Below are 27,219 nucleotides of genomic sequence, written 5' to 3'. Positions count from 1 at the left end.
CCGGTTTAACAGGTAGTACTCTGCTTTGTCAGCTGAAGCCCCCATGTAACCAAAAGATATTTGAGAAAAACAACAGAGGCCCTGCTTATAGCAAGGATGTCGGTTTATTATATTGATCATAATATATACATTGTCAAAATATGTACATAAGAGAAGCCTATGACTCAAGTGTAGTAAGGCTGAAGGAGAGCTATGTTCCACGGCCGCCGGGTCTCCTCCTCAGAAGTGCGTGAGTTGTCTCGAACGTCAATGAGGTAGTATGATCCGTTGTGCAAATTTTTGCTGACCACAAAGGGTCCTTCCCAAGGTGGGGATAACTTGTGCATATTGGTCTGATCATGGATGAGCCGGAGCACTAAGTCGCCTTCTTGAAAGGTTCTTGTTTTAACCCGACGGCTGTGATAATGCCGCAAGTCTTGCTGATAAACCGCCGAACGAGCCAAAGCCATGTCTCGCTTCTCATCTAACAGGTCCAACGCCTCCTGGCGTGCTTGCTCATTGTCCGCTTCAACATAATTAGCAACCCGGGGCGAATCATGATGGATATCACTTGGGAGGACCGCCTCTGCCCCGTAAACCGTAAAGAAAGGTGTGTAACCCGTTGATCTGTTGGGGGTGGCGTTGATGCTCCATAACACAGAACGTAACTCGTCCACCCAACAACCCGGCGTCCGCTTTAAAGGAACCATGAGCCGGGGCTTGATACCCTTCAAAATTTCTTGATTAGCTCTCTTAGCTTGACCATTAGACTGGGGGGTGAGCCACGGATGCTATATCAAGCCGGATGTGCTCTCGCTGACAGAAGTCCTCCATCTCACCTTTAGAAAGGTTTGTGCCATTATCCGTGATGATGTTGTGGCGAAAGCCAAAGCGGAAGATGATCTTTTTGATAAATTGAACCGCCGTAGCTGCGTCACACTTGCTTACAGGCTCTGCTTCAACCCATTTAGTGAACTTGTCAACCGCCACCAATAGGTGGGTCTTCTTATCCTTGCAGCGCTTGAAAGGTCCCACCATATCAAGCCCCCAAGTAAAAAATGGCCAAGTGATAGGAATCATCCGTAGCTCTTGAGCTGGAACATGACCTCGGTGTGAAAACTTCTGACAAGCGTCACATCGCTTTACCAGATCCTCAGCATCAGCATGAGGTGTCAACCAGTAGAACCCATGACGAAAAGCTTTAGCCACCAGGGACTTTGAACCGGCATGGTGACCACAATCCCCTTCATGGATCTCACGTAGAACCTGTTGGCCTTCTTCAGGAGAAACACAACGCTGGAATACTACCTGGTGTTGCATCTTGTTGCATCATGTTTAATTTTTTTAAGTTGAATTGGGGATGACAGAACCCCCAGCATCCCCCTTAACCAACTAGGGTTTACTAAAATCATTTTCAGTGAACCCAAAATGCCCTTCTAAAATGTTCATCATCTTTGCCTTGGTCTAGATCCTCTGACAAAAATGGTGCACACTTTTCTAGGACAATAGAGGGTCACTGGATTAAATTATTAGTTAATTGCATTTGGGCATTTAAATGCTAGTAAACATTTTAAATGTCCAAATAATCCCAAACCAAAATGTTCCATGTTGGATATATTCTAAACATTGGGCATGCACAGTTTGGTGATTTTTGAAAATGACTAGATATTTTTAGTAAAGCCACAAAGTTGCAGAAAAATAGAAAAGAGGAAATAAGAGAGAGAGAGAATTACCTAGCTAACTTACCTGTTCGGCCCAGCTCTGCAGCTGGCTGGCCCAGCTGGCGGCCCAGCCCACCAAGCCACCCCCTCCCTGTCGTCTTCCTCCCTGCCAGGAGGACGGACGCGTGCCCGACGCGCGCGCACCACCGTGCGGCCACCTCCACCCTGCTTGCCTACGTCCTCGACGCTCTGGACGTCTCCAACGATGCCACGCACCCCCTGGAACCCCCTCGTTCACTCTCCCGTGCCTCTCCCCTCCTCTGCTCTCTCTCTCACCCGAGACGAGCGCGTCCGTCGCCGCCGCTCACTGCCACCGCGCCCACCACCGTCACCTTGCCCCGTTGTCATTTCCTCTAGCTCCGCCTTGATGTCGTGAAGCTCCAAGCCAAAGAACGCGCCTGCGGATGCCCTGCAACGTTGTCAACGTCGCCATCTTCCTCGTCTGCTCCGACGAACGCCGTCGCTCGATTCGCCGACCTCCGAGCGTCCCCAAGCATGCTGAGCTCCTCATCGGCCTCCCTATGAGCTCTCCCGCTTTTCCCCTCTCTTCCCCGCGTCATTTTCGCCCTCTAGCCGCAGCCCCGAGATCACCCGCGGCCGTCGACTGCCATGACCAATGAAGAGCTATATCATCTTCAGAAGTGCCAGGCAAGAAAAACCCCCTTGTTCATTCTGATACAATCCCACTCTCTTGCTCCTGCTCTCTTTTACTGCATTAGGACAACAACGATTCATCTGTTACCTGCCGCAGTAGCTGAACCCCTTTATCCTCTGCATGACCTGTCATTGCCACAGTAAATAGATGAAACCCACTAGCATGAGTAGGAGTTGTTTGAGCCCTGTTGTGCCTACTCATTCATGCTTGTTTGTCATGCCTGCTACTGCTTAGAGTTGAGTTCGGTCTGATTCATCGGGGATGAATTGGAGGTGTGTGAACATGTCCTACTGTTTGTGAGCTAAGTGTGTGAACACGATTTCGTAAGGGTAGCGGTGAGAGGCCATGTAGGAGTACATGGTGAGTTGTCTCATTGCAGCCGTCCTCGGGAACTGAGTTCTGTGTTTGTGATCCATGAATAGTTACTACCACATATTGGGTTCCGCTAACTCGACCCCTCTCGACTTATTAATCAACATGATCTCTGTCCAGGAGTTGCAACTAGTTTCTGGTGTTTGTAGGTAGTGTTAGTAGTCTACCAAGTGGCACCCGGTACAGGTGGGCTTGGGACAGACTAGGCACAGTGGCCCGGTGTACCAAGTGGCACCTGGATGGTGGACTTGGGAACCCTGCACACATCATTTCGGGCCGTGAGCGACACCCCGGCCGGATCTCCTTGCGGATGGAACCCGAATAGGCGATAAACCTGGACGAGAGACTTGTGTGGTTAGTCAGGTCATGGCCGACACCCTCGCTGGGCTTCCGCTTGAAGGTTGCCGAGTACATGTCGTGTAAACGGCGGTAAGTGGTGAGAGCGTGTGTGAAGAAGTACACCCCTGCAGGGTTAATATGATCTATTCGAATAGCTGTGTCTGCGGTAAAGGACTTCTGGGTTGCCTGTACAGTTCATAGAGAAGTGAAAGTGGATACTCTAAAATGCGTAAGATAAGTATGAGTGCTATGGATGGCATTCTCGTAGGGAGACGGGAGCGGATCCATAGTGGTGTATTGATATGGTGAATATGTGGACTCGTGTGCGCCACCTCAAAAGAGTTACTTGCAGTCGTAGTTCAGCTTAGCCACCGAATCAAAGCTGGCTTGCTGTAGTTAAACCCCACCATCCCCTTTGTTGATAATGATGCATATGTAGTTAGTTCTAATGTAAGTCTTGCTGGGTACATTTGTACTCACGTTGCTTAATTTATGTTTTTGCAGAGAGACTTCAGTCTCGCTAGTAGTTCCACGTGGACTTCGACGTTTAGCTTGTTACCTCAGCTACGATCTTGTGCCCTCGGCAGGATCTGGTAGACAGTCAGGCTTCTCAGCCTTTTTCTTTTGCAGATGTCTGTACTCAGACATGTTAAGCTTCCGCTTGTGCTTGACTTGTTTGCTCTGAATGTTGGGTCATGGGACTCATGCTTGTAATATCTTGCTCCTCGGAGCCTATTGAATAAGATACTTGAGTTGTAGAGTCATGTTGTGATGCCATGTTGTATTTGCACATATCGAGCATATTGTGTGTATGTTTTTGAAATGCTTGGTATGTGTGGGATCTGACTATCTAGTTATTTATCGTTAGTAGCCTCTCTTACCGGGAAATGTCTCCTAGTGCTTCCGCTGAGCCATGGTAGCTTGCTACTGCTCCAGAACACTTAGGCTGGCCGGCATGTGTCCTTCTTCATTCATGTGTCTGTCCCTACGGGGAAATGTCACGCGATGAATACCGGAGTCCTGTTAGCCCGCTACAGCCCGGTTTACCGGAGTCCTGCTAGCCCAATGCTACAGCCTGGATTCACTCGTTGATGACCGACATGTTCGAAGCTGGGTCATGTATGCCTGTCCCTGTAAGTTAGTGCCACTTTGGGTTCATGACTAGCCATGTCAGCCCGGGCTCCTTGTCATATGGATGCTAGCGACACTATCATATACGTGTGCCAAAAGGTGCAAACAGTCCCGGGCAAGGTAAGGCGACACCCGTGGAAATACCGTGTGTGAGGCCGCAAAGTGGTATGAGGTGTTACATGCTAGATCGATGTGCCATTGAGTCGGGGTCCTGATAGTTTTGGTATCAGAGCTTGACTGCCTGTAGGATTACCAAGCCATACTGGTCGAAGTTGAGTCTAGAAATTCTTTAGTTGTATAAGGGAATTGGTTGTGGGATGGAACGTAAGGCTCTTTTTACTCCTTGTACCTTATGCCCTTCTGATCTGAGTCATCTTATCTTTCCTACGGGGTTAAGGAATTAGGATTTCTCTTCTTTCTATCAGGATCACGTGTTACTAATCCGTAGACCTATAGGATTGATGGTTCTAAGCTTGAGTTCAGTTCCTACTATCTTCTGTATGTTAACTGTTGATCTTGAAACCTTGATATTGTGCTTCTGAGTGGCTATGCCACCATTTTTGTAGCATGTCTCCAATCTTTCGAGCATTTACAACCGTTATGCTGTCCGAGTCATCCCAGGTTTCTAAATAGTCTGATGCATTTGCAAATCCCTTCCTCCTGTTCCCGATGTGCCTTTGGTCAGGTTAATCACACAAATCAGTGAGTTGAGGTACTTTATTGCCTTGACATATATGTTGGAGCTAGTATTATGACCCTAGGTGTCTTAGGGGATCATCTAGTAATCTAGCCATGTTCGTGTTTCCAGTGTGATGATTCTGGCCATCATTCTCGAAAGCATCCTATGATGCCAACTAGTTAGTAGGTATTCTACTTCTGGGTTTTGAACCCAAGATTTACCCTACTTACCTCATGTTGATAGTGATTGCTAGTTCCTTTAGGATACTAGTAACCTTTGCGTTTGTCCTCGAGGTACGTGGTATTTCCTTCTTCCAAATACTATGAACCGCTTAGGGCAGAAGTTCCTTGAACCAAGAGATCACAACATGATCTATGTTGATACTCTGCCAGTCCTACCTCTCAGCATGGATTACCCGGAAGAAACTTGTTGAACTTGGTTCGACATACTAATCTATGCATCCACAACTTAGAAAACCGTATGTTTCTTTGAGTTGTCCCTCTTTAGTTGTCTTCTGACCCTCGTCTATCAATTGATAGTCAAGAGTATGCGTGCAATCGTTCATCGATGCCTATTATTCTTGTGGTCCGTCGAGCCATTCTATTCAGGATGACTAGGAGAAACAAACTCCAGTACCTCATCCATATCCAGGATTGGGTCAAAATAGTTGTGCTCCGCAGATCAAAATGCTAATCCAGTTTTTGTTCTGTTCTACCCTGAAGTATTACCCTATTTATGTCAAGAAAGTCATAGGAATTACACATCATCCTATGAATTCTTGGTGCAGTGATACTTCTCGCCATCATTATTCATTTCTCGGTCCCCGTGTTGTTGAACCGGAATGCCGATAAGTGAATCGTGATGTGTGAAATCAATACTGCTAGCAACCTTGTTGCTTGGTAGTTAAAGGACAATAATTTTACTCTTAGTGTGTTGGTTCTTGAATCACGATTCTAAGATTAATCGTGCTACCTAGTCCTTATTTCCGATGCACTCTCCGATCAATGAGTTAGGATTGAGTCAGTCCCTCGCTCTTGTGATCATATCGTCTTGCCCTGAAAAGCAAGGTTGTTCTCGAGCTTAGTAACATATCGGTGGTTTGTGATTTTCCGAATATCTTCTCGGAAGTATTACCAGGTTGTCACCTGACCGCTATGTTGATTTCGTGATCAAGATGGTTTCCTGTAAACCACCCCTTCTCCAAGAATCTGTGTGGGATACCCCTGAGCTAGTTGGTCAAGCTAAACAACAACTTGGAGAGTTGGAAGATAAAAGCTTGTCCGACTTAGTTCATGTTAAGGGATATCTTTTTGTGTGTGTGTGTTGAAGAAATATGATATCTTCATCAATTGGTCGTTGTGATAAATTGTTGGATCTATTATCTTACCCAAAACTTTGATTGAGTATGGGCTATCGTCAAATCAAATCAGAACCAACGATATTCGTAATGTTGTCTTACTCGTGGTTTTTCCTCCAGCATACACCATTATATTCTTTGGTCTGACAAATGCTATCACCGTGTTCACTTAACTATGGAATTCCTTTTAAAAGGAAACCCGGATGAATTGTTGTTGAGCCCATTGACAACATCCTTATCTCCTCCATGATTTTGTTGAACATTAATCTAGTGTTGGAAACTTGTGTAAGCATTTTCTTCATGCCCCGTTCATGAAGTATATGTTTGGATGAAAGAAGTGACTTCCTTTGATTCACGTGCATTTGATGTAAGTTGCCGTCGTGAATTCGAGAAAGTTTGTTTTTGCTCCTCTGGAATCATCCCAAGTCAGTCATGCATGTGCGAAGTATTCTATGGTCTGACAGACTGATCATCTTCATTCCATATGTATTCCCTAGCACACCAAGCCACTGGTTGACTTGTTCTAGGTAAAGAAGTCTAAATTAAGTGCACAAGACTTCGATATCCTCAATGATGGTTCCCTACCAGAACTCGGTAGTGTTTAATTGTAAGACTACCATGTGATCATGTTTGTCTGGAACAGCGTGTTCACACGTGCGTAGCAGAACCAGCTCATGCTTTGGAGCTTGGTATCGTAGTTCATTTCCCGAGAATCTCGCAACGTCATCTCGTCGATTTGTGTTGCAAACTTTCATTTTTCTTTCTAGATTTGATGAGTCTGGAATATCCTGACACCAACCAGATCTGAATCTCAGGCAGATATGATGGTTGGAACGTGTCCCAAGAATTATAATATTGGTCTCTCTATACCCGGTAACATGGATGTCATGGCCAACACACCCAGCCGGAAGACCTATTATTGTAGTATCTTGTTTGAGGAAGTTAGCCACCTCCCCATAAGGATTTCGTAGGATTTACTCCCTAGTTGTTCCTTATGGACTTTTGTGTTCCCGAAGTCCGACCTTTTACTTGATGTTCTAGATATCAAACCATATCTATGAATGGGTTACGCTAGCACATCAAGGAGAACATTAGAAGCAGAGTGCTAAATGTCTCTCGGTCGATCGTCCAGATTTTGTTTCCTTGGCCTCGCTAAGGTGAAATCTGAGAAGGTGTTATCTTCGTTTGCATCTGCATCGTCCATCACTATTCATCATGGTGGTATGTTGTGTTGCCAGGATCCTTGACACGGATATTGGTAAAACCTTGATGAATATGGAAATGCTCAAATTCTGGAGAGCACGCGCCAGCGAAATCATCCCTTGTGTTGTTTTCAACAAGGTAATCCACATCGTCCATTCTAATCCGGGTATGCCATTCTACCGAACCCCTCCAAATGGTCGCTCGAGAATTGCCTTAGGTTGGTATAAAAGATTTTTGATGATCTCTGAATCAAAGGTAATTCTTTTTGCCACTTAAGGTAATAATCTATGAATCACCCTCCTCCAGGATGTCCCGCTGTGGCATCATGGCAACTCAACTCCTCGCTACGTTGACAACCGTTCACCACCCTTTTGAGCGTGGAATTGTTGTCTACCTAGTGAACCCTCGTAATTTGTTCCACTCCTTCCCTCTAGATGTGTGTTTCGTGTCTCAGCTCGAGTGATGTTGCTATGTCCCATTCCGTGAGTTAATCCTGAGTTGTTCGATCTTCGAGAAGATCGATCCTTCTAGAGTTTTACTTTCCTCTTCTTTGTCATGTTGGTTGGAGTTCTCAGAGGAAGACATCAGGTCAAAGATGGTGATCGATTCAACATTCTGATGAAGTGCAACCTGGGTCGTGAAGATTGAGTTAGTTGCGTTTCGCCTTCATTCTACCCTATGCCTGAATCTCGGGACGAGATTCTTGTTTAGTAGGGGTGAGTTGTCACATCCCTAGCTTCTGGTACTACCTGGTGTTGCATCTTGTTGCATCATGTTTAATTTTTTTTAGGTTGAAATGGGGATGACAGAACCCCCAGCACCCCCCTTAAACCAACTAGGGTTTACTAAAATCATTTTCAGTGAACCCGAAATGCCCTTCTAAAATGTTCATCATCTTTCCCTTGGTCTAGAACCTCTGACAAAAATGGTGCACACTTTTCTAGGACAACAGAGGGTCACTGGATTAAATTATTAGTTAATTGCATTTGGGCATTTAAATGCTAGTAAATATTTTAAATGTCCAAATAATCCCAAACCAAAATGTTCCATGTTGGATATATTCTAAACATTGGGCATGCACAGTTTGGTGATTTTTGAAAATGCCTAGATATTTTTAGTAAAGCCACAAAGTTGCGGAAAAATAGAAAAGAGGAAATAAGAGAGAGAGAGAATTACCTGGCTAACTTACCTGTTCGGTCCAGCTCTGCAGCTGGCGGCCCAGCCCACCAAGCCACCCCTCCCTGTCGTCTTCCTCCCTGCCAGGAGGACGGACGCGTGCCCAACGCGCGTGCACCACCGTGCGGCCACCTCCACCCTGCTTGCCTGCGTTCTTGACGCTCTGGACGTCTCCAACGATGCCACACACCCCCTGGAACCCCCTCGTTCACTCTCCCGTGCCTCTCCCCTCCTCTGCTCTCTCTCTCACCCGAGACGAGCGCGTCCGTCGCCGCCGCTCACTGCCACCGCGCCCACCGCCGTCACCTTGCCCCGTTGTCATTTCCTCTAGCTCCGCCTTGATGTCGTGAAGCTCCAAGCCAAAGAACGCGCCTGCGGATGCCCTGCAACGTTGTCAACGTCGCCATCTTCCTCGTCTGCTCCGACGAACGCCGTCGCTCGATTCGCCGACCTCCGAGCGTCCCCGAGCATGCTGAGCTACTCATCGGCCTCCCTATGAGCTCTCCCGCTTTTCCCCTCTCTTCCCCGCGTCATTTTCGCCCTCTAGCCGCAGCCCCGAGATCACCCGCGGCCGTCGACCGCCATGACCGGCGAGCCCGTGCTCCCGAGCTTCTCCTATTCGCTCCAGGGGTACTCATATGCTCCTGGCGCCTCCAAGAGGCTGCCTAGCCACTTCGTTGGCTCGCCCGAGCACTGCAGCCCCGGACTCGCTTGAGGCGAACTCCGGCCGCCGCCGCGAGCTCCGCCGTCCCCACGGCCTCCCGCTTGTTCCACTGGATGCACGCTGCCCCCAGCTAGCCATAGGTCCAAACGGTGCTCGATTCCGTGGACTACAGCGCGACCCCGAGCACCACCGCCGCGCGATTCAGTCGCCGGCGGCTAACCGCCATTGTTGATGACGTGGCACACTTAATTAGGGGCTAATAACCCCGCTAACTAAACATGTGCAACTGACAGTGGGGCCAATGCCCTAATTAACCCTGGGATTTATTCCCTGTTTAGCTTAAATTAAACCTGCCGGCCCCGCCTGTCAGTTGGCCCTGCCACGTCAACGTTGACCTGGCCCCACTGGTCAGCCTCTGTTCTTGCCCTGTTACACTGACCCGTGGGTCCCAGCCGTCAGGTTTGACTCTGGGCGACCCAGTTGACCTGCTGACGCAGCAGTGACACAGTGCTGATGTCATTAATCATTTTCTGGAGTAAAAATAATCCAGGAAATTCCAGAAAATAGTAAAAACTTCTAAAATTCATAGAAATTCAACCGTAACTCCAAATTAAATAATTTATATATGAAAAATGATCAGAAAAATCCAATCTATCCATCTGTACAATCTTCATGCAAGTTAGAACAACTTATACCTGCTGATCAGGTCAAATGAATTAAATGGCATTTAAACTCTCACATATGGAGTTTGAATTTGAACCTAGTGTTCAAACCAACCCCATTTAACTTGTTGCTAGATGCATTAGGCCAATCAACATCATATTGCCATGTCACATTCATGCATCGTATTGCTGCATTGCATTGATTGTGTTTCTTCTTTGTTGTCGGTGTTTGTTCCCCCCTCAGTAGACGATGTTCCAACGATGAGTTCGATGACACCGATGAAGAGCTATATCATCTTCAGAAGTGCCAGGCAAGCAAAACCCCCTTGTTCATTCTGATACAATCCCACTCTCTCACTCCTGCTCTCTTTTACTGCATTAGGACAACAATGATTCATCTGTTACCTGCTGCGGTAGCTGAACCCCTTTATCCTCTGCATGACCTGTCATTGCCACAGTAAATAGATGAAACCCACTAGCATGAGTAGGAGTTGTTTGAGCCCTGTTGTGCCTACTCATTCATGCTTGTTTTTCATGCCTTCTACTGCTTAGAGTTGAGTTTGGTCTGATTCATCGGGGATGAAATGGAGGTGTGTGAACATGTCCTACTGTTTGTGAGCTAAGTGTGTGAACACGATTTGGTAAAGGTAGCGGTGAGAGGCCATGTAGGAGTACATGGTGGGTTGTCTCATTGCAGCCATCCTCAGGAACTGAGTTCTGTGTTTGTGATCCATGAACAGTTACTACCACACATTGGGTTCCGCTAACTCGACCCCTCTCGACTTATTAATCAACATGATCTCTGTCCAGGAGTTGCAACTAGTTTCTGGTGTTTGTAGGTAGTGTTAGTAGTCTACCAAGTGGCACCCGGTACAGGTGGGCTTGGGACAGACTAGGCACAGTGGCCCGGTGTACCAAGTGGCACCCGGATGGTGGACTTGGGAACCCTGAACACATCGTTTCGGGCCGTGAGCGACACCCCGGCCGGATGTCCTTGCGGATGGAACCCGAATAGGCGATAAACCTGGACGAGAGACTTGTGTGGTTAGTCAGGTCGTGGCCGACGGGCCTCCGCTTGAAGGTTGCCGAGTACATGTCGTGTAAACGGCGGTAAGTGGTGAGAGCGTGTGTGAAGAAGTACACCCCTGCAGGGTTAATATGATCTATTCGAATAGCCGTGTCCGCGGTAAAGGACTTCTGGGTTGCCTGTACAGTTCATAGACAAGTGAAAGTGGATACTCTAAAATGCGCAAGATAAGTGTGAGTGCTATGGATGGCGTTCTCGTAGGGAGACGGGAGCGGATCCTTAGTGGTGTATTGATATGGTGAATATGTGGACTCGTGTGCGCCACCTCAAAAGAGTTACTTGCACTCGTAGTTCAGGTTAGCCACCAAGTCAAAGCTGGCTTGCTGTAGTTAAACCCCACCATCCCCTTTGTTGATAATGATGCATATGTAGTTAGTTCTAATGTAAGTCTTGCTGGGTACATTTGTACTCACGTTGCTTAATTTATGTTTTTGCAGAGAGACTTCAGTCTTGCTAGTAGTTCCACGTGGACTTCGTCGTTTAGCTTGTTACCTCAGCTACGATCTTGTTCCCTCGGCAAGATCTGGTAGACAGTTAGGCTTCTCAGCCTTTTTCTTTTGCAGATGTCTGTACTCAGACATGTTAAGCTTCCGCTTGTGCTTGACTTGTTTGCTCTGAATGTTGGGTGATGAGACTCATGCTTGTAATATCTTGCTCCTCGGAGCCTATTGAATAAGATACTTGAGTTGTAGAGTCATGTTGTGATGCCATGTTGTATTTGCACATATCGAGCATATTGTGTGTATGTTTTTGAAATGCTTGGTATGTGTGGGATCTGACTATCTAGTTATTTATCGTTAGTAGCCTCTCTTATCGGGAAATGTCTCCTAGTGCTTCCGCTGAGCCATGGTAGCTTGCTACTGCTCCGGAACACTTAGGCTGGCCGGCATGTGTCCTTCTTCGTTCCTGTGTATGTCCCTACGGGGAAATGTCACGCGATGAATACCGGAGTCCTGTTAGCCCGCTACAGCCCGGTTTACCGGAGTCCTGCTAGCCCATTGCTACACCCTGGATTCACTCGTTGATGACCGACACGTTCAAAGATGGGTCATGTATGCCTGTCCCTGTAAGTTAGTGCCACTTTGGTTTCACGACTAGCCATGTCAGCCCGGGCACCTTGTCATATGGATGCTAGCGACACTATCATATACGTGTGCCAAAAGGCGCAAACGGTCTCGGGCAAGGTAAGGCGACACCCGTGGAAATACCGTGTGTGAGGCCGCAGAGTGATATGAGGTGTTACATGCTAGATCGATGTGCCATTGAGTCGGGGTCCTGACAGCCTGAAACGCTGCAGTGGTGTAACTCGCCATTGTGAATAAGCATGGACTTTGATCGCCGGACTATCTGTTTGGCTAGAACCTCATCGTATGGTAGCTCGCCCCGATTCATATACGCCAAATACGGAACCGTCCAGTCCGTAATTACATGTAAAGCGACTACCAATTGGGCCTCCGAATCAGGAACAGCTAAATCCTCCTCCGTAGGCAACTTAACAGACGGGTTATGCAAGATATCTAAAAAGGTATTGGGTGGTACCGATTTATGCTGAGATCCCAGCCGGCTTAAATCATCTGATGCCTCATTTTTGCGCCGGTCAATGTGCTCAACCTGATAACCTTTGAAGTGCCCGCCACAATATCCACCTCGCGTCCGTAAGCCGCGATGAGTGGATCCTTAGAATCCCAAGTGCCAGAAACTTGCTGGGCCACCAGATCAGAATCTCCAAAGCATCGTACATGGCTTAAATTCATTTCCTTGGCCACACGGAGACCATGGAGTAACGCCTCATACTCAGTTGCATTGTTAGTACAAGGAAATATTAAGCGGAGAACATAACAAATTTTATCACATCGAGGGGAAGTAAGGACAACTCCAGCCCCCGAGCCCTCCAATTGCCTGGATCCATCAAAGTGAATAGTCCAGTATGTGTTATCCGGTTTGTCCTTTGGTGCCTGTAACTCGGTCCAATCATTGATGAAGTCAACAAGCACCTGAGATTTGATGGCTGTTCGAGGCATATACTTCAACCCATGGGGACCGAGCTCAATTGCCCACTTTGCAACCCGGCCAGTTGCCTTCCTGTTCTGAATTATATCGCCCAAAGGAGCAGAACTGACCACTGTGATGGGATGGCCTAGAAAGTATTGCTTGAGCTTCCGACTTGCCATAAAAACCCCATATACCAGCTTCTCCCAATGCAGATATCGTTGCTTTAACTCGATAAGCACTTCACTGATATAGTAAACTGGCCGTTGAACCGGATATTCCTTCCCAGCCTCCTCGCGCTCAACCACAATGGCCACACTAACAGCACGGGCATTAGTAGCCATGTACAATAACAAAGGCTCCTTGTCAACCGGAGCAGCAAGGACCGGCTGTTCAGCCAATTGCCGCTTCAAGTCTTCAAACGCCGCATCAGCCGTATTACTCCAAACGAAAGTGTCTATTTTCTTGAACATCTGATATAGAGGGATCGCTGTAAAACCCAAAAAATTTAACCAAAATTTTGATATTAAAATTTTTCCATGGGTTTTAAAAATTTTGCATTCTGGATTTTTTTGTTTCTGTTGATTGCAGAACTCTCTTTTAATATTAAGGAGTTTTTCCCAAGTGGAGCTTTCCAAGAACATTTTTTTGAACTTCTGTGCCATCTCATTAAAAAAAATTCTAAATCAGTAGATTTATCTATTTAATTACTTTACCCTGAGCTTTAATCATTAAAATGGCTTGTTCTAAATTTTGGAGCTCTGTTTGTACTGCAACCAGTTGATAACTTTAACTAATACTCCAACCAAAATTTGGAGATGTCATGTGATGCCCCTAGATCACTTTTGTGTAATAATAAATTTATTTCATTGATTATTTTGAGTGTTACACATGTTTTTCTTCTCTGGTCCAGTGGACAATTTTGCACTACAACCGATTTAAATATTTCCCTAGAGCCTCCACCAAAATTATGGGATGTCAGTAGTAGCATGCCATCCAACTTTATGCAAAAACATAGTGATGTTCTTTGGAAAATTTGAGTGCATCAACCTCCTTTTCATTCTGGACCAGACTTGTGTTTTCTACTGCAACCCCATCCTTTCTTACTCTAGTGATCTTGTGCTTTCTCATGCTTGTAGTCAACCCTGCAAAACCCCTAAGTCCAGGAGCATGCTCTCATTGGAACACTTTTGGTCCTTGTAATGATGCCATTTACTCCCTGTCCAGAATTGTAGTTTTGCAAAACTTGCACTAGCAAGTTTCTCCTTTTTGCAAACCAACTTCACCACCCTCTCTTACATCCATAGAGACACTGATCTGGAGGATTTGACCACTCCAAGAACTACCTAGGTGCCTTTGGCATTTTGTCAAACACCCTGAGTGCACAGCCAGATTTGGCATGACTTCAAGTTTACTTGGTGAACTTGAGCCCCTGACCAATCCACCATGTCCCTTGATTCCCTTGCTAACCCTAGACTAGACCTATTTATTGCCAGCCTCAACCGCGACCTCTAGGCTGCCCTGGCATTTCGTCGAGCATGTATCGGGCATGCTCTGGGCGCGCCCAGAGCGTGCGTTTGGCACCCACGAGCGCCCGAGCCGCCGCGTCACGCCCCGCACTCAATCCGGTCCGTGACCGACCGCAGCCAGCACGCCGTGTCCCCTTGTACCACCACACCACCCCGACCAACCTAGGACCCCACAGCGCCACCATCAGGATGGCCGTGGCGGCTAGCTAACGGACGCTTGCAGGCCCGGCCGTGGCGGCTAGCTAACGGACGCTTGCAGGCCCCGGCCGTGTCGGCGCCGCCCAAGCCGCCAGCGCTTGCCACCTGCCTCCTGGAGCAATGCGTGCTCATCCACAGCTTCGTCCTCTAGCGCGCGTCGCCGCCACATCGCCCTAGCTACAGAACGGCGATCGCCGGCAAGCTTATCCACGGCCGCCGCAAACCGACTCAGATGTGCTATAAAAGAGGCCCCCGAGCACAAACCCGCACGCAGGCAGCCTCACACCATTCCGCTCGTGCCCCCTTGGCTGTCAATCGAAGGGAGGGAGTCATCTTCTTCCTCTCCGGCAACTCCAACCGCCACCAATGCCCCGGCCATTCCGGCGCCACCAGGGCCTCCCCCTCTCCACTCTCTCCACCAGGAGTCTTCCTTTCCTCCCGTGAGCCCGTCCCCCTTCTCGATTTTGATCGGGAGCCATCGCGGCCCCAAAATCACTTTGTCCCCGAAGCCTCCTCCGCCGCGAAGCTCACCTCCGGCAGCTCACGCCGTCCCCGCCGACCTAGCAACCACCGGGAGGACCACCCCTGTCTAGCGGATCCATCCCCACCCTCGGGGAAACGAGTGAAGCCGCCAAACGCCAGCGACGATCACCGGAGTCCCCGCCTCTGTTCGGCCAGAGGAAGAAGAGGGAAGGAGACTGGTCAAACCTTACCAGTGGGGGCCCTTGGACCCACTGTCAGTGACCCCGCCCAGTCCACGTGGGTTAAGTGGAAGCGCATTTCAAAAATGCGCCTTCGACGTGTAGGTATATTTGAAACATTTTCTTTTCTGTTTTTATTTAAATAACAGATTTTTTTGACAAAACTTTGACCGGTTGTATCTTTTTAAATACAACTCCAAGTGAATTAATTCTTTTTCCTACCTCTCTCAAATATTGTCTAATTTATTTTAAGATTTATTTGAAAAAAAATTCAAAACAACTTTTTGTGCTGTTTTGCATTTGTGTGTTAATTCATATATATTCTTTTAAATAGGATTTTTGAAGATTTCAAGATGTTTTGGAACACACCCTACTTTCCCATGACCTGAAGGCAAGCATTCTGAACCCTGGTGTAATTTTTGTGTGTGTTGATTGACTCGGTAACAACACCACCGCGACACGAGCATACGTCATTTTATATGAGGAAGTGATCCTACTCATGAGTGCATGTTAATGATTTTTTTATGCTGATGAGTTGATATGGAAATCACCGTCATATGCCTTTCATACATACCGGAAGGGAAGCCGGAAAGGCCTCTGTCTTGGGTAGACACGGTCTTGTTCCTAGTCCTCCATCGAGACGGTCGTGTCCGGTATGGCATGAGGGGTATGTCGCGTGATGTTTCTATATGTTGTTTGAAATAGATGCATTGTTATGCTAATCATGCAGGAAATATTACAACCTCCTGAGTCGACCGTGGATCGAGTCTTGTGCCAGTAACCCCCATACTTGCTTCGTACTACCACTCGTCTCTAGAATAAGTAGGGTACGGTTTAGTAAGTTGTCAACCCCTTTCCTACCACACACCGTACAGAGAGGCCATGGTGGAAGATACTGGAGGCATCCGGTAGTCATGCCACCGGGTCCGGGAGCATGGGTGTTTCGGTTGTAGCTGAAGGGGGTAGCTTCCCCAGTTTTCCGCGCGGTATAAATTTTGTGATCCCATGTTACGTCGAGGTTGTAGCCTCCCCACTCAGAGTTTTGCTTGACAGGTGTCGTGGGTGATTCCATACACATGTGAGTTAAGCTGGTGTGTGCAAGTTAGGTGTGTTTCCAACAAAAAGACCATAGACGGAATTAGTCCCGATGAACTAAAGGAATCCGTTACTCGTGGGTAAAGAGTAAACCCTCTGCAGAGATTAAACCTATTCGGATAGCCGTGTCCATGGTTAAGGACTACAGTCTGGGATGGGTCAAGTGTCGGTCTTAGAGTCGGTCTTCGGAGGTGAAACTATTAAACCAGAACTGGAAACACTACTTGTGATTTATGATTATTATTTTTGTTGTGAACTAACCTGTGATATTTTTGGTATTATCGAATATCCCTGGGATGGTTTTTACCTCCGAGATATCCACTATGATTGTTTCCTTTAAAGCCCTTTATGTGGTGTCGCTCCGACGCCCGACTGTGGCATTTCTTTTAAAGCACTTTATGTGGTGTCGCTCAGACGCCCAACTGTGCCATTTCTTTTAAAGCCCATTATGTGGTGTCGCTCAGACGCCCGACTATGGCATTTCTTTTAAAGCCCTTTATGTGGTGTCGCTCAGACGCCCGACTGTGGCATTTCTTTTAAAGCCCTTTATGTGGTGTCACTCAGATGCCCAACTGTGGCATTTCTTTTAAAGCCCTTTATGTGGTGTCGCTCAGACGCCCGACTGTGGCATTTCTTTTAAAGCCCTTTATGTGGTGTCGCACAGACGCCCGACTGTGGCATTTCTTTTAAAGCCCTTTATGTGGTGTCGCTCAGACGCCCGACTGTGGCATTTCTTTTAAAGCCCTTTATGTGGTGTCACTCAGATGCCCAACTGTGGCATTTCTTTTAAAGCCCTTTATGTGGTGTCGCTAAGACACCCGACTGTGGCATGTTTGTTGTTTATTTTCATAATTTTTATATTGCTATGTTATACATATTCATAATTAACATACTCGTATGGATCAGAGCTTTATTTATCATTTGTGACTGACGTCATGAGCATAAAATATTTTTAGCACATCATTGTCATATTATGCATGTGTTCATAATGGTTGCGAGTACATTCAAAGTACTCACTGGCTTGTCCCTGGCTATTGTCTTGGCCAGATTTTCTTGCACGGAGAGGAGCGACCATGCCGACAGTCCCGGAACCTAAGCAATGATGATAGCAGCCTCGCGAAGATAGGAGTTAACCTGGTCAGCTGTTCCTGTGGAAAAATGGAGTTCCATAGACACTGGTGATCCACAAACCGCTTCCGCCATCAACCTTTAGAAACCATTTGTTGTCCTCACAGGCCAGAATGGTCTTGTACTACATATTTTGTATTTTTGCTTGGAATTTCTGTATCAAGTTGGTGTCTCATCAGCTAACAGTTATCCTGGGGCTGGTGAGCACAGGGGCCATTTTCTGGAAATTTATACCTGGAGAATCGGTCCCCACAATCGCCTTCTCTCCCAAGCGGCTAATAAACCGGCTTAGGGCTGCAATTCGACCTGCCAGATGCTGAACATCATTAATGCACGCCGGTTTAGCCAAAGACGTAATCGCTTTGATCTTTTCTGGATTAGCCTCAATGCCTCTATTGGACACCAGAAACCCTAAGAGTTTGCCTGCCGGAACACCGAAAACACACTTGTCCGGATTAAGCATCATCTTATAAATCCGAAGATTGTCAAAGGTCTCCTTGAGACCATCTATCAATGTCTCCTTCTTCCTAGATTTTACTACAATGTCATCCACATAGGCATGAACATTGCGCCCAATCTGAGTGTGAAGACAATTTTGCACACAGCGCTAATAAGTTGTCTGGGAACTCTTGAGCCCAAAAGGCATAGAAACATAGCAGAAGGCTCCAAAGGGAGTGATGAGAGCTGTCTTCTCCTGGTCCTTAACTGCCATTTTGATTTGATGATAACCTGAATAGGCATCCAAGAAACTTAAACGCTCACAACCCGCCATCGCATCAATGATCTGATCAATGCATGGGAGAGCAAAAGGATCTGTTGGACAAGCTTTTTTTAAATCTGTGTAGTCCACACACATCCGCCAAGTGTCGTTTTTCTTAAGGACTGGCACCGGATTAGCCAACCACTCAGGGTGAAACACTTCGACGATAAACCCAGCAGCCAACAGTCGGGCTACCTCCTCACCAATAGCCTTGCGTCTTTCCTCGTTAAAGCGGCAAAGAAACTGCTTGACTGGTTTGAACTTGGGATCAATATTGAGAATGTGCTCAGCGAGTTCCCTCGGTACACCTGGCATGTCAGAAGGCTTCCTTGCAAAAATGTCCCGGTTCTCACGGATGAACTCGATGAGCGCGCTTTCCTATTTCGGATCAGATTGGTGCTGATGCTAAACTGCTTGGATGAATCGCCAGGAACAAAATCAACAAGTTTAGTCTCATCCGCTGGTTTGAACTTCAGGGTCGGGTCATGCTCAGTGGTGGGCTTCTTTAGAGGGGTCATGTCTGCCGGATCAACATTGTGTTTATAGAACTTCAGCTCCTTTGTGGCACAAACTGACTCAGCATAAGCCACATCACCCTCTTGGCAATCCAAAGTGATCTTACGACTTCCATGGACTGTGATGGTCCCCTTATGACCCGGCATTTTGAGCTGCAAGTAAATATAATAGGGTCTTGCCATGAACTTCGCGTAAGCCGGCCGTCCAAACAGTGCATGATATGGGCTCTGGATTTTCACCACTTCAAAGGTTAATGTTTCAGACCTAGAATCGTGCTCATCTCCAAACACAACCATCAAAGCGATCTTGCCAATAGGATATGTCGATTTACCTGGTACTACACCATGAAAAACAGTGTTTGACGGTTTAAGACTCTTGTCTGTCAACCCCGTGCGACAGAAGGTCTCATAGTACAGGATGTTGATACTGCTCCCTCCGTCCATCAGTACTTTGGTAAATTTATAACCTCCTTCCTGTGCTGCCACCACTGAAGCAAGGTGACCCGGATTATCAACCCGGGGCGGATGATCCTCTCTGCTCCACACAATAGGCTGCTCGGACCACCGCAAGTAACGTAGTACTGCCGGTTCAACAGCATTAACTGCCCTCTTGTGAAGCTTCTGATCACGCTTGCACAAGCTAGTAGTGAACACATGATATTGCCTGCCATTCAACTGCTTCGGGTGACTCTGAAAACCTGATTGCTGATGATTCCCCTGATTATTATGTTGGTTATTGCCACCTTGGTTGTTCTGGTTGCCTGATTATTCTGAAATCCAGATTTTGAACCACCGCCACCATCAAAACCTGGACCTGAACCACCAGATGGACCCTGATCATACCGAAAGAGATCAGAGTTTTTGAACTCCTTCATGATGAAACAATCCTTCCAAAGATGTGTTGCTGGAACCTCCTTGGTCCCATGCTTTGGGAAGGGCTGGTTTAACAGTCATTCCAGATACATACCACCACCGCGCTGGGGAGGTTTACCTTTACGACGCTGCATGTTAGTGTTAGCCACAAAATCTGAATTATCTGCTTTGCGCTTACCATTATTCCCATGCCCCCCTTGGTTGTGCTGTTGTCCCTTTGCACCGCCGTTCTTCTTTCCCTTCTCCGGTTTCTCCTCATCAGAATCGGGATCCTTGGTATTATCAGAATCGGCATATTTGACCAAGGCTTCCATAAGTGTTCCCATGTCGTTGCAGTGGTGCTTGAGCCGTCCCAACTTCATCTTTAATCATTTAAACCGACAGTTACGCTCCAGTGTTATGATTGCTTGGCCAGCATTAATCCGGTCCGATGAATGCAAAAATTCTGAAACCCGGCGTACCCAATGAGTTGTTGACTCATTCTCTCCTTGAACACAGGCATCCAGATCCACAATGGACATAGGCTGTTTGCACGTATCCTTGAAATTTGCTATAAACTGGGCCTTCAGTTGGTCCCATGACTCGATGGAGTTAGCTGGCAGGTTCTTCAACCATGTACGGGCCGTCCCTTCCAACATCATTGTGAAGTATTTTTCACAGGCCGCTTCATCCACATCCAGCATCTCCATCGCCATCTCATAACTTTCCACCCACGCCTCAGGTGGCTGATCGGCGGTGTAATTAAGTTGTTTGCACGTATCCTTGAAATTTGCTATAAACCGGGCCTTCAGTTGGTCCCATGACTCGATGGAGTTAGCTGGCAGGTTCTTCAACCATGTACGGGCCGTCCCTACCAACATCATTGTGAAGTATTTTTCATAGGCCGCTTCATCCACATCGAGCATCTCCATCGCCATCTCATAACTTTCCACCCACGCCTCGGGTGGCTGATCGGCGGTGTAATTAGGCACCTTACGTGGACCCTTGAAATCCTTGGGCAGTCGCACATTACGGAGAGCCGGAATGAGACACGGCACTTCCCAGGAACTAAAGGCAAGCCCGTTGCCTCGGTCTACGGACGCTGCTGGCTGAACCGGGGCGGGTTGATAACGGCCCACATATTGTGCTGCTAAAGCGGCCTCCCTTCATGCTCTGCCATTATCCACCATGTCCTGAGCATTTACTTCACCGTGCACCGGATTGGGTCCTTGAGGGACATTACGGCGCCGCGCACTGCTGGACACCTCTGGTGCATCTATGTGCCTGCTATAGCTTTTGCTCGGACGAGGGCTCATGTGAATCCTATCTCGGCTACATGAGTAAGCCTGCTGGTGCACCATAGCAGTCTGAAGAAGATCCCTGGCCCGCTGTGTCTAAACCGCCGTTGGAGATTCACCCTCCATCGGAATAGCTGCTAGCCGAGATGCCGCTGCTATCATGTTATCCAAAGGGGTAGAGAAGTGACCCAGCGGGGGTGTTTTGTATCGCGGTGGGTTGTCTGTTCGTCGGGGTGGACCCATCACCTAAGGTTGATCCGGCGCTCCGGTCCTCGGCACGATAGTCCGATTTACTGCTGCCGAGTTGTTGGTTCCTGCCCCTTGCGTACAGAAGAGGTTAATTGCATTATAATCCACCGGCAAGCGAGACTGATGTCTCCTCCTCAATACTTCATTCGAGGCGTTTTGATCAAGCAAAAGTCGATAATTCTTGGCCTGAATCCTCTGCGCCTGGGCATCTAAAGCGGCCCGTTCCTCAGCCATCCTGGTCTCCTCAGCCGCGAGGTCCTCCTTGGCATGTGTTATCTGATCCCGTAGCTTAGTGACCTCTGTGTTATACCGATCTTGAGTCTCCGGGGTAACTATTGTGGCCAATAACATCATCCAGGCGTCCAACAAACTAGACAGAACTTGAGCCAGCCGGCGCGCGGGGCATCCTGCCCCAGCTGCTGGTCCGGAACCCAATGCCGTCGCAGTAGAATTTTGCAAGGTTGGCTGTGTATCGGCCATGAAGATTGCGACTCGGTTTGGCGGTTCAAGAAATTCCGGAATACCAGTGCCATCGGAATACCCTTCGAACACACTGTCATGAACTTGGTACAGGGACTCGGTTTCGCCGGTGGATTACTCACCATCGGAATAGACGGCCGTATCACCTTCGGACACCGGTTCAGATCCGATCCCATGGACACATCCTATGAACGCACGCTTCATGGCGGGATGAATCCGGGCGGTACTCACACACTGAGCCGTTCCGCTGAGGTCGGTGCAGATGTCCGGCTCAGGGCCCGGTTCGCTGATATTGCCGATGAAGACGTGAATTCCTCCGAAGGGGACCCGATACCCTTACTCGATTGAGTCGGCGTCAGGGCCCCAGCCTGCATCATCGATGTAAAGCTTGCCGCGATGACTCTTGGTCATCCGGCCAACCGCGTACCCTTTGAGTCCTTCAAAGATGCCCTTCAAGATCTCGAAACCATCGGGCGATAACCCCACAGTGGGTGCCAACTGTCATGGAAATATCATGTCAGATGTCCTCGGCAAAGGACTTAGTCGGGGAGCCATCGCGACGGGATAGCTTAAAGGGGTTAAACCGGACAAAGGACACGAGAGTTTTATACTAAATCGGCCCCTTACGATGAAGGTAAAAGCCTATGTCTAGTTATGATGGAATTATTGGGGTCTCAATTACCAGGGAGCAAACACACTATGCCTGGCTTTCGAGTTGTTGTTTCTTGTTCCTGAACCGCCGCCGGGTCGTGCCTTTATATACACAGGTTGACGCCCGGCCGGTTTACAGAGTCCCAAGGCCGGCTCATACAAGTGTCCGGCTCGGTCTCCCCTTTCCTAACTTACAATACAAGTTATACAATTATGGCGGTTTACATCTATGGGCCCTAATCCGCCTTTGGACTCTGGGCCTTTAAGCTTCATCAGTAAAGCGCCATCTTCTGGGTCTTCATGGGCTTCAATATAGTTGAGGGTGAACCGGCCCCTCCTGGGCGGTTTATACTCAGTAGTTATATCCCAAACAGGGGGTGTGGGTGAGTGGAGTGGAGGGATGGCCTGGCCAGTGGTGGGAGTAGTATGGGGGCGGTGAGGCCTCCGCGGCAGCACAGCCGGCCACGGGAGACAGGAGCAGGCGGCACGACCGGCACTGCTTTGGGCGGCTGGAGCAAGAAGACCAGAGGTTAAAGAAGCACTACGGCCGTTGGATGGACATCGTACGGTCAGTTGAGCTAGAATCATGCATATTGACTAAGTTGACAAAGCCCTTCGTCCCCGTCAACTTAGTAGGCCCACTATACTGGGTCCCAACTAGCAGGGGGAGTATTCATTTTTTTGTGCGTAATAAGGAGGCACTTCCTTGCGTGCGAAGATATAGCTGGTGGGTTCGAGCTGTCAGCGGCGGTAACATTTTTTTCGCGAAATACAGAAGCCCTTTCGGTGGGTCCCGGATGTGAGGTGGAGGAATCATTATTTTGCAAATAATAAGAAGGCATTTCCTTGCATGCGGCCGTGGACCCAGCTGTCAGATGCATGTCGGTTGTTGACCACGTTGACCATGCCACATCGAGAGCACAAGGGCGGTGGACGACGGCGAGGCCTAGGAAGGGAACGACACGGAGGCAGGGAAGACTCGACAGTTGTTTCCCACGTGGACGGGAGTACGACTATACGAGGGTTTACTGGTTCGTCTGCCGTCGTTGGAGAATAACAACAGGTGTGGGACTATGGGTGAGTAGAGGGATGGCTAGGCCAGCAATGGGAGTACGGTGGGGCGGTGAGGCCTGCGCGGCAGCACAGCCGGCCGCGGGGAGGAGTGAGCAGGCAGTCCCGCCGACGCTTGTTTGAGCGGCTGGAGCAGGAAGAGCATAGATTGAAGAAGCACGACGGCCGTTGGATGGACATCCAATAGTAAACATGCCATCTATGGAAAGCCTCAAATCTGTGGAAAACAGCATACAACCCATCTGCCATTATTTCAAATAATTTATAGCCCATATTCTTTTTGTTAGCATTACAGCCCATATTGTGGCCACGGTTAAAACATTATACGAAATTTTGCATATGTCGGTGCGGTCTGAACTGTTTTTAATCCCGAAATTTTGAGTCACATTCAGACTAATCTTAAAAATAAATGTATATCAATATAAAATCCAATAAATTGTCCACGCATAAAAATCAATGCAATTTAAAATCTCGAAATGAAAAAAAATATATTTGAAACTAATTGCCGGTTTGATGTGTTTTAAAAATGTATAGTCCATTTCTCATTACTGATAGGCCATTTTCTCGGCCAGCCGAATGAAGCTCTCCTCGTCTTCAAAGATTTGCAGCCCAACAGGCCTGATAAAGCGACTTACTTGAAAAATCACAAAAAAACTGGGCTAGCCATTTTCAGAAAGAAAAAACACTACTGGGCTGGTCTGTGGTAAACATAAAAGAAAAGGTTGTCTAGACAGGCCAGAGTGTCCCGCACAACCTAGTTGACACCCTGCTTCCGTCTCAAAAAAAAATTAGATAAATGCCTCTCCAGTTATGGCGATTCATAAAAATGCCACTGCAATTTCCAAACTTTGAAAAATGCCACTGCAATGTTTGCAAACTTTGAAAAACACCACTGCAGTTTGCAAATTTGGAAAATGCCACTCCAGACTTCGAAAAATGCCACTAGAAATGGCATGAAATGGCATTTTTCAAAGTTTGGAAATTGAAGTGGCATTTCTCAGAAATACCAGATTTGGAGTGGAATTTATCAAATTAACCCAAAACAAAAATAACTAGGCAAGCTGCTGGATCCCTGGTGTCAGTCGCTCGTTGTGCAATTCTCTCGTTTATTGACTACGTTGACAATGGCATGGGACCCAGATGTCAGAAATCCACTAGGAGGAGCCATTTTCTTTATTGGCTTGAAATAAGGAGGCACTTGCTTGCATACTGCCATGACCTTGGTGGGTCCCTGCTATCATCCTCTCCACGTACAATTATCTCCTGATTGTGTACGCATCAACTTGCTAGGCCCACAAGTCAGCCTCTAAACCCGTGGAGGACAAATACAACCCATTTAAAAAAATAACAGCCCATCCATACGTTCAAATGGAAAGTTCAACATTCAGAGCAAAGTAACAGGTCTGATCCACATATAGAGTACTGAACTTCCACGTTGACAACCATCATAGCCAAGTTAACTATCTACTCCCACTAATACTCTAGTAGCGTACAAGTACTAACTTACTCTTAGCTAACTAGACGATGTCGGCCGCCATCTGTGGTAGACGCGAAACGCAGGCACTGGCGTCCTGCGCCTCGCCTCGGACTTGCAAGAGGTGCATTAGGGCGCGTTGCTCGCGCGCGTTGGCCCTTTCCATGCCGGCGTGGTCCACCGAAACTTCGTCTTCCAAGCGGGAAACCCACTTGACGAGCTGGTAGTAAAAATTGGCGTCGCGAACGCGTGCGTGCCCGACAGCCTCCAGGGCTATTTGCCGGGCGCCGCCCTCCATGTAGTCGGCCCAGTTGCAGGCGCTCTGCTCGCGACTCAGAGCGTCGGTGCGCTGCTGCTCCATGTCCCGCTGGCGGCGCAAATTGGCGATACGCTGCTCCTCCGCCAGGCGGTCGCGCTCCAACAACTCCTGCTCCTCCGCCATGCGGTCGCGCTCCAACAACTCCTCGATCTCCGCATTTCCATCTAAAGACAGATAGAGTGCCTCCTCCCTCCATCTGCCTTCCGGTGAAAAACCGAACACTAGTTCCGGTGGTGACCGCCTCCGGCGTCCCCTACCGCGAACGGGCGGGGGCATGGCGGACGTGGCGAGCGACGTCGGTCCAGTGGGGGCTTATGAGGACATGGCGAGTTGGGTCACCGTGGCACCGGAGAAGGCCGAGAAATAGTACTTATAGGGGGAAGGTAGCGCGACGGTCATCGGAATTCAATGCATAATGGCTTAGCGCGCCAGCTTGCCGTGGAAAACTAGAGAAACTAAAATTATGACTATGCCGTCCCGTTCCGTCTGGGTCGCACGCCGGCATGGCGGTCAAACAAGTGCACTCGAATCATCTCCCTCCTTGTCAATAATGATTCCATGGATTTAAAAAGCCGACAACAATTAAAGCGTATCTTTTTTCACATCAGTTAGCTACCTTAATTATGGCCTATTGCATGCAGGCACTCAAAATCGCTCGCAGGCAGTACGCGAAGTAGCATGCAACCAGTCACAGCCGAGGGCACACATGCAGCCACTTAAATCGCTAGAATTAATTAGGCTTAAACTTCTGCATGCCGTTAATTATTGCCATGCCTTGGTCTTGCTGCTTTGCTCACGTGACTAATAAACCCGGACGGAGGGAGTACCTTGGTTGGTGAGAGGTTTGAATTAAGCCCTGCAAACCGGAAAGGATGTACTAGAACGTGTGTGATCCGCTATTTATTCGTGTAGGATCGAGTAGGTCGTTTCTTGAATTGAGCCCTGCAAACCGGAAAGGAGGTAGTACGTGCGTGATCTGCTATTTATCCGTGTAGGATCGATAGTGTAGCTTGTCAGTTTCTTCAGAGGTAGGCATTTTTATCCGTGCAGTATCGATAGTGTAGCTTGTCAGTTTCTTCAGAGGTAGGCATTTTTATTCAAAAAACTGCCACTTTGCATCTTGCATCGCAAAATAAAAATGCCAGGAGCGCATTTGTAGGCTAGCTAGGGATCGATCAGTAACTTGTAAACACTGAGCAAACAGAAATAAGTAACTGTTAATGCATCTCAATGATTCACATATCATATACAAATATGTAGCTCCAAAAGGAAAGATCAGCCACTTCGGCTCTTGCCTCGCAACTAAACCTAACTAGTATGATTCCCAACATAAGATCAACATGTTAATGCATCTCAATGATTCACAAATCATATACAAATATGTAGCTCCAAAAGAAAAGATCTAGAAAAAACATCTGTTCTTCCTACTAACATGGATGCTTCTCTTGGCCAACATTCAGTACAGACTAGAAGACAAATTTGTTTGTGAAGTCTACAATTCCTCTTGGAAACGTAAGTGGTTTCACTAATAGCTGGAACCATCAGAATGAACCACACATGATGGAGGAACATCCACTACAATCTGATTTGGTCTTCTCTCGATCACACCGCGAGACTATTTTCGAAATACAAACTTTAATTAGCCTAAATGATGCCCATTGTATAATCAGACCAAAGCAATCAAGCACCTAGTGTTGGCCAGTAAATAGTACAGTACTACTTTTTTGCAGTCCATGAAGTGACTATCCAATCTTTGTGTCTATTTTCAAATGGCACTGCATGCAGTGACTATACTATACTCGTGTGCAATTCAACCAAAATTGAGGACACTTTGTTTTTTTGCCAAATAGCAACGGTCAGACATCTCTGTCTGCACAAATATCAA

The sequence above is a fragment of the Triticum dicoccoides genome, chromosome 1B, assembly GCF_002162155.2.
Source record: "Triticum dicoccoides isolate Atlit2015 ecotype Zavitan chromosome 1B, WEW_v2.0, whole genome shotgun sequence".
In the NCBI taxonomy this organism is placed as follows: domain Eukaryota; kingdom Viridiplantae; phylum Streptophyta; class Magnoliopsida; order Poales; family Poaceae; genus Triticum; species Triticum dicoccoides.
Note: the sequence above shows the minus strand (reverse complement) of the source record.